The sequence below is a fragment of the Marmota monax genome, unplaced genomic scaffold (assembly GCF_021218885.2).
Source record: "Marmota monax isolate L192 unplaced genomic scaffold, Marmota_monax_Labrador192_F-V1.1 WCK01_AAM20220418_F8-fsc00002, whole genome shotgun sequence".
In the NCBI taxonomy this organism is placed as follows: domain Eukaryota; kingdom Metazoa; phylum Chordata; class Mammalia; order Rodentia; family Sciuridae; genus Marmota; species Marmota monax.
Window position 1 is genome coordinate 18,100,824 of NW_026693571.1, and position 8,554 is coordinate 18,109,377.

The following is an 8,554-nucleotide window of genomic DNA, read 5'->3' on the forward strand; positions in this document are numbered from 1 at the left end:
ATTTGAATAATGTTATGATTGTTTCATTTTATCAGCAGTTGTAAGTATTAATCTCTTACTGTACTTGATTTCTAAATTAAATTTTAACATAGGTATACATATATGAGGAAATACGGGATATATAAGGTTTGGTATGACCTGTGGTTTCAGGCATCCACTGGGGAGTCTTGGAACATCTCAATCATGGATAAGGCATAGTACTGTAGCTGTCTTTCTGATAAATGACATTGCCTAGCATTCCTTCATAACTTTTCTCATCTCCAGGGTGAAAACTGATGATGAAATATGAGAAAATCAAAACTACAGACACAGTTGAACTTACAGAAATGCCAAGGGAATTGAAAGGGATTTGGAAGCAGATGTGCTTTAAAATATGAAAGAGGCTGCATTTTAATCAAAAATAGCATTACAGTTTTAGAGACTCAAACATGAGATTCAAGAAAATGTCTTTGATGGGAAATGTAGCTAGGTGATGCACAATTCTTCAAAGAATATGTTTTTGTTGAATACAAGTTAGTTCATATTTTATCTTCACACATGTTTTGTATAAGGAGTATTTGTGGGGACAAACAGTTACTGAAAATCTATTATATTCTAAGCCAGTTGTAATTGAAATGACTTCATAATAATTGTAGTCCCTGACTGTACCACCATCATCCCATTTCTTTTGTCCATAATAGAAACCAATAAAACCTTGTTGAATGAATGAAGGATTCATTGGCTGATTAAATGAGTGGTCACTTATACTTGTGACATTTGTGACTTTTAGGAAATCCAGCTAAATTGCGGTTCCCAGGCTTTGATTTGATTCAGTTCTTTCCTTTCTGTTTGCCCAGTTCAGCCTTCTGACACTACGGTAACCATCTACCCTAAAGGACTAGTCAAGCAGTTGGTCACCCCCTTTCCAGCTGCTGCAGGGTAATTTCACACTCACTGGAACTTAGTGACTTAGCTCCTCTCCACTGCTTGCTTGATTTGCTATTTGTTGAATACATCTGTTTGAGTTTGGCAGGAAAGCTCCCCTGAGAAGTGCTAAAATGAGGTCTTTTAAAGCATCTGCTGGACATTTAAAGAAAAACCCCACCTCTCTCTCTCTCTTTTTTTTTTTTTTTTTTTGGTTTGTGTAAAATTGATTAAAATTGTAGGCATTGGATTCAAAACTGCTGATACAGCTTTTATTTAATTCGATAATTTAAATTTAGTGTCAGTGTTGTCTTTGAAATAGAAGATAGTCAGCTTTTGACTACCTGCTTAAAAGGATTTGTGTTGATGTTGCCTGCAGTGCCTGGGCCACGAATCTTTCTATTGGGTCACTGATAAAAATAGAACACACACCTGCACCTTCGAAGCCTTCTGGGACCCAATATTTGAGGTTTTATAAATGGACCCACCTGTGCACACCTTCACCCATCCTTGCTGATTCTGCCTGGAGAAGAGATGCTGTCACATTTCATTTTAGCTGGAAATTGCTCATATATTCATTTTTTAGGGCTTCCATAATAAAGTACACAAACTTGGTAGCTTAAAATAACAGAAATATATTCTCTTATAGTTTCTGGAGTCCAAAAGCCCAAACTCAGAATGTCAGTAGTATTGTCTCCTTCTGGAGTATCTGAGACAGAATTGGTTCCATGTCTCTCTCCTAGCTTTGGGTAGATGCTGACAATCCTTGGCATTCCTTGGTTTAGAGACACATCACTCTAATCTCTGCCTCTACAGTCACAAGTCACTTGCTGCTTTCCTCTGTGTATCTCTGTATCTTCATATGAACTTCCTATAAGAACTCTAAACATTGAATTTAGGGCCCACCTCAAGCCAGTATGACCTCATGTTAACCTCCTACATCATATCTATGAAGAACCTGTTTTCAAATAAGGTCTGAGGTTCTGGTGGACATGAATTTCTGAGGGACACAGTTCAACCCAGAACACCACCATTCTTCCTGCTAGGTCTTACAAGAGCATTAGTCAACACTTAGGCTTGTTTGAGATTTTTTTCTCTACCCTAAGCCTCTATTTCTGTATGTAAGCTCATTTATCTAGAGAGAAAATAAGTTGAAAGCTAGGCTTTCATAATTTGGATACACATCTCAGATTGACAGCTCAGAGAAAATAATGTACATACAAATTACTCAAAACTCACCAGATGGTATCTTAATAAGTGTAGTTACTGTGCATTGGGAAGCTAAGTTGTACCAGCCCCTTATCACTGATCTTCAGTAATAATAATCAAAGCTAACACTTGTTTATCATTTACAGTTTGTCAGGGAGTATTTCAAATATTTCAAAAGTGGTATCTCATTCAATCCTCATAATAATTCTGTGAAATGAGTGTAATTAGAGTATTATACATCATTTTAAGATGAAAAAATTAAGGCTTGCAGAAATTACATAATGTATCAAAGGTAACAATATTTTAAAATAAATGTCAAAGTCCAGACAATGAACCTTTCCCTCACAGTGCTGGAAATTGAATCCAGGGCCTCACACATGGTAGGTAAGTGCTCTATCATGCTGGGGAGAATGAGCTTGTAAACACTGTTCCATGTGTTCTCCCTATAAGAAAACCATTATCTTCTCCATTTGAAATTAAGTCATTTGTCCAGAAGCTTAAAGCCAATAAATCTGAAATGCAAATCTCAGTCTATTCTTCTTTAAGTCTAAATTCTTTTTATACCACCTGACTAGCAGTCTGGCTCTACTAGGGCCCAGGTGATGATGGAAATGTAGAAAAGAGATGACTGGCTTTTTTGAGGATTCAGCAGATCATAAAAGAGGAGCTTAAAGAGCTGGTAACAAAGATAAAGACTTGGATGGTTTGTCCAAGAGTTTAGTAAATCCATCCTAGACTGTGCCTGCAGTTATTCAGGACTTCTTTTCACTTTTAATGTAAGATTCTGTGCAGGAGTGAGCAATATGATAGGTGCTTCCCTCTATTCTCTCTACTCCTTGGATGTAGGACCACAGGGATACTCATATAGGGGGCTTCATGCAGTAGATGATGGTTCAACTTGGACTTTTGTTTTAGTGTTCAAACCACTTGTCCTGTATCCAGCTCATTTCCTCCCCCACCATTCCCCGGCTTTTTCTTTTCTTTTCTTTCTTTCTTCTTCTTCTTCTTTCTCCTTTTTGTTCAACTGTTTTACAAATATTCGGTCAGCCCACCTGTAGGCTTTATGTCATTCATGTAGCCTATCATTTCCCTTTTGAGATTACCTCTGGTGTGTACTTTAAAGTTCCTCTTAGTCCTTCATATCTAAAATAGACAATAATATTACCTGCTTTGTAGGAGTTTTATGATCAAATAAGATAATTATTTAATGCACTGATGAACATTATCTATTAGTTGAAGGAATATTCATTAAAAAAATAGACATAGAGCACAATTTAATCAAGTTAATGAATAGCAAAGCACAGACCATAATTTCAGATGGAAGCAAGTCAGCTATTCTCCTTCATACATATTGGCAGAAATTGGACCATATCTCTGACTTTCAAGCATTTTCTGATATAAAATATCCATTCCACTTTTCCATAAAATATTTCAGTAATTCCTACATTTAAGTGACACCAACAATATCAAATTCAAGACCCTTGATCAGATTGTGTATTGATTTTTTTAATTAAGAAAATAAAATCACCATGTTTTAGACCTAAACTTTTTATTTTTAAATTTGAAGTTTTGGTTTTCACAATAATCCAGGAAAAATCACAGTTTTGTTTTCAATTTAGACCTCTCCTATAGGATTACAGCTTGGGCCTCAATTTAACCACCAGGTTTCTCATTGTCATGTGATAGCTGGTCTTGTCCTTAGTGAGAACTTCCATAAAACTCAATCTTGTCATTCCAAGGACCAGAAAAACAACAACAACAACAACAAAACCAAGGCCACAATTCTGCCTGACTACAGGTTTTTTCAAGAACACTTGGAGCCATCTCCTCCAGAGGGCTCAGGGGCCTCATATATGCCACCACACAGGGCCCTTCTGCTTCATCTTCAGTGCAAATTTTCTTTTATTGCTTAGAGGTAGTGTGAATTTTACGCTCATACATTTCCATTTTTTTAGACACATCACAGAAGTGAGAAAGGACACCCACATATTCTAAGAGGAAACTTGGAAGAATAAGCAACCCTTCGAAGATGATATGCTAGACCTTCATGAAAGAAAAAAATGATAAAGGATCTAGGGCCAGCCCAGAAGGGCAGAGACCTAGCAGCATATCCCCGCAAAGTGTGGTCTCTGGGAAGAACTAGGGAGATGATACAGCTGTGCTTCTTAAATTTCAAGTGGTGAAGATCCTTTCCTCCTCTCCCCCAACACACACATATTGATCCTTTTATAAAATATAATAAAACTTAATTATTAAAAATAGAACAAAGATATGCAAAACACAAGTACTTTTTTTTCCCATCGGATTTGAACAAATGTGAACTTAATTTGTCCAGTTGCTCTAGAAGTTTCTAAACACTCTCAGTAATGATGTCAGTCTCATGGACCATTAGGCAGAAGATTGACAGCATGCTTGACTATGCTTCATTTGATGACACTGCTAAACTGGTTCCCATATAAACTTCATATCAAGATCAATTGGGAAGATGTCTCAAACATTGTGTTTAAAAAAGGAGGAAATCATGTGGGAAGTCATTCTAGTGCTTTTTAACAGTCTCCCAGAAATTTTTCTAATATGTAGCCAAAGTTGAAAAACATTGCTTTAGAATAAAATGCCTTACTCTTAGTTAAGTATCATTCTTGCCCATTACTAACAACCAGATCTACTCTACAAGTAATAACCCCAAAGGTACAGAGAACTTAGGCTGTCATCTATTATAATGGGCTGTGAATTCATTCAGATTGATTAGTGCCCATGTCTTCAGGTCAACAAATATTTTGAATATTATAGCCACTCATCATGTTATATCTATTCAAAGTCTTAGTGCCAGGCTTTATGTATTAAGAGATTTTAAATTATTAATGAGTTTATCAATTATTTACAAATTATTTTTCATGAGCGTGATCAGTGCAAACCATACTTCAGAATCTAATAAAACTCAAACTCACTGATATAATCAGCTCTTGAATTTTCAAAGCAAAAAGTTTCTTGGCCCAAAATAACCTTAGTGAGGTTACACCAGGGAGAGATGAGATTCAACATGTTCTGGATCTACCCTCTAACAATTGTAGAGATAATATAAAATGCCTGGGTGGAGCAGCAAAGCAGAAATAGCTGATTCACTGTGAGAGCAGTGTTTCCATTGTGCCTGGGAGGGTCAAATAGCATTGAAGCTCTCATTGTCTCCATCAGCTGGAAGAAAACAATTAAGAGGTTGATGGAAGTTGTGTTTTTATACCACTTATAAAATTTTATCAAATTGTTGTTTGTGTCTGGTCTTTCTTTCTTTCTTCTTCTTCGCCCATACTTGTAAACACTCCTGAACTTCAAGGTTCATATGATAGGATTATTTTTTGGATCCCACAGGAACTTTCCAGTTTATATTCTGGGAAATGTTGATTGAAGTTTGGCTTTTCTGGCTTCTCTAAGCAGCCAGAAATGGCAGTGCATGGCAGTAAATGAAGAAAGTCACAACCTGTGTAGGCTTGAGCTTAGATGTGAATAACCTTCAATGTCACCGGCATTTCTAAATATCAGTTCTTGTGTTTCATGTCTAGATAATACTGATGTTTGTCTAACCTCTCCAATGGTGTAGAAATTTAGTTTGTGTTGTAACTTGCAGACATCTCTGCCCTTTTAATGACAAGCAGCTTGAAACTATAGCAAACCAACTTATTGAAGATTAGAAATTACTTTTTTATACTAAGACCAAATTAGTCGTAATGGTTTCATGCATATTTCTGCAGCCATGCTTCAAGAAACACGGTACTTTCTCTCACTAATGGACTCACAAAAGAACCTCTTCTTCTTAAGGAAGGATTTGTCAATATAAGCCAGGTTAAAGCAAAACTGCTAGTGTCCTGGTGGGATAGGTGTGTGTGAGCTTATTCCTGTACCTCCCTGATCTATCACACTGCTGCAGCCCAGGTCCTTCTGAGGGTTTCCTCTGAATATGGTGTGAACCTCCAGGATGGAGAAGTGGTCCTCAGCTATCTCTGGTGCTAAAATTCTGGAATCCTATTTCATATTTTACTGACATGAACCCAGAGGGGGAACTCTGCAAATAGATGCAAAGAGACAAGATGTCATGAACTTGACTTAATGACATGAATGCCTCTCAGAGACATGGCTGCCTTCTTCCAAGACCCTACCTTATGTCTTCTAGTTCTAGATATACTCTCTTCCTAGCTGCTATGATATCTTGATATGTGTCCTTCTCAGTCTCTGTGAAGAACTAGGCCTTGGTGCCCAGTCATTTTCAATGTGTCCTGAGCCAGAAATATGGGGAACTTTTTTTCTGTCCTTTTTCCTTAAAAAAATTAAGAAAGGAAAAAGAGAAAGAGAGAGAGAGAGAGAGAGAGAGAGAGAGAGAGAGAGAGAGAGAGAGAGAGAGAGACATGGGGGTAGGGACTTTTTTTTTTTTTCTCACAATGCTTGACTCCTTAAATTGAAATTCTCATCAGCCTGCACACTCAGCTGGTAAGCTTAGTGAAATGGAAAGTTTATGTGGAGCAGATGTGAACTCCTTGCCTTGTTATGAAAAATCTCCTTTGGATTCTTTTCTTGACAAGGGTGTGCGTGCGAACAAAAATTTTCTGAAACTGCCAAGCACAAACATTCTCACAATGCAGACCTGAGAGCTGGCACAGAATGACTAGAAAAGGATTAGCATCAGCTTCACCTATCAGGGGAGAGCTGCAGGCGCCTCTCTCTGCCCTGCCCTGGGCATGTCCCATCCCTGCATGGCTTGGCATAGCTGCAGGTAGAAAGGGTGAGTTTCAGCTTGCACGTGGCTGCATGGCTTACTACCTGAGTTTGTAGGGTTCGAGAGAAAATTTTAGGAACAAAGGCCAGAAGAAAACCCCATCCTCAAAGTTTGGTGTTAGCTAAGACAGAGAAAAAACAGCTGTGTTTACTACAATGCTGGGTGATTAACAGTTGTATATCATTCAGCAATTAGTATTACATAATTATTTCCGTTATGAAGAATCATTCAACAATAAATTCAGTTTCATTTCCATGTGTATTCAAGACCCTCTATTAACCTTTACTGAGTGTCCCACAGTTTGGTAAATACTTCCACACACATAACCTCACTTAGTCTTCACAGCAAGCCCCCAAATGGGTATGATTTCCTCCCTCTGAATTTAGAGGACTTAGGGTCTTTCCACAAGCACTTAATAGCCACCACTGAACTGATACATAAGCCTTGCTCTCATAACTCCAAAGATATTTCTGTATTTCCCATTTAATAAATGTGGGAGCTGAAGTCAGATATATTCAAGCAAGAATCCAGGCTGTGAACCAAATATATTGATTCTAAATCTGTTTTCTTAAAGTTCTTCCAAGTTCCCTTTAATTCTGACCCCTGCAAATTAGAGTTGCATGGGTACATTGAGATAAGCCCTTTTCATTAGAGGCTCTTGTAAATTTGGGGAGTACAACCCGGCTCACGGTAATTAGGAGCTTAAATAGCCTGTGAATTTGGCCTCAGGATTTCACAGAAATACTGGAATAGGGTTTATGAGGAAGATTCATCTGGTAAATTCTCCAAACTTAAAATTAGGATGTACATCTAGTCAACATGGCCATGACTTTTTTAGTCCATTTTTTAAAAAATTGGGTATGTTCCAAGTTTCATGTTTTGAAATTTTATCATCCAACGAGGTCTCAATGAGAAGAATTAGAACCATATGAACTTATTCAGAGATTAAGCTTCACTTGATACATTCATTTTTGAAAACTTTAAGTTTTAGATTAATGTGCTATATAAAGTTTAGTCAAGCCTGGAAGAGGCGCTTGTCAGTTGAGTAATTCTGTTTGTGCTGGCACCACTCATACTAGTACTTTTTTGCCTTTGTAAGTAAACAGATTTTGTTGCTGAGATCAAGATTAGTTTGAAGGATGAGACTCAAAATGCCCACCCTTGTTCCTACTTGCTTCATTGTTTTCTGGCAATAACTAAAAGACATGATGGGTTTCGTCAGCACTTACGGTGAAAACAATGGTACTTACACACAGGCCTGATCAACTGGCAGCGCTTTTACCTGCTGGATTGAAGTTAGCTAATGAATTAGAATTACTAACCACATATATTTTAAATCAGACCTACAACATTTACTATGTTTAGTTGAGAGATCTGTGGCACAGTTTATACCCATTTTTCAAAAGGAAAGTTTTGTTCATGCATGTTATCTGAAAAAAAAAAAAACTTTCTCACATTACTTCTCAGCTGAGTGAGTGTTCTGAGGTCATAATCTAAATAGCTTTTTCTGAAGATTTAGAAAAAATTGCTTCATTGGATCATTCCACAGGACTAAAATCTCCTTTGTGTAGAGTGTTTGGTTTTGGTGTACCAGTGTGACCATCAAACACTGCAAAAAATAAGATCTATCTTGGGTACTGTTCTATGAAAACTGCTAGTAGATTCAGGAGGTTCTGG

General features: G+C 37.3%; 1 protein-coding gene across 3 annotated transcripts in view; it reads right to left on the bottom strand.

Annotated features, from left to right (window-relative positions):
• The window catches only part of CUNH4orf17 (chromosome unknown C4orf17 homolog), a 114,021-nt gene that overhangs the window by 37,198 nt on the left and 68,269 nt on the right, over nucleotides 1–8,554 (bottom strand). The gene's annotated exons all lie outside the window — the stretch shown is intronic.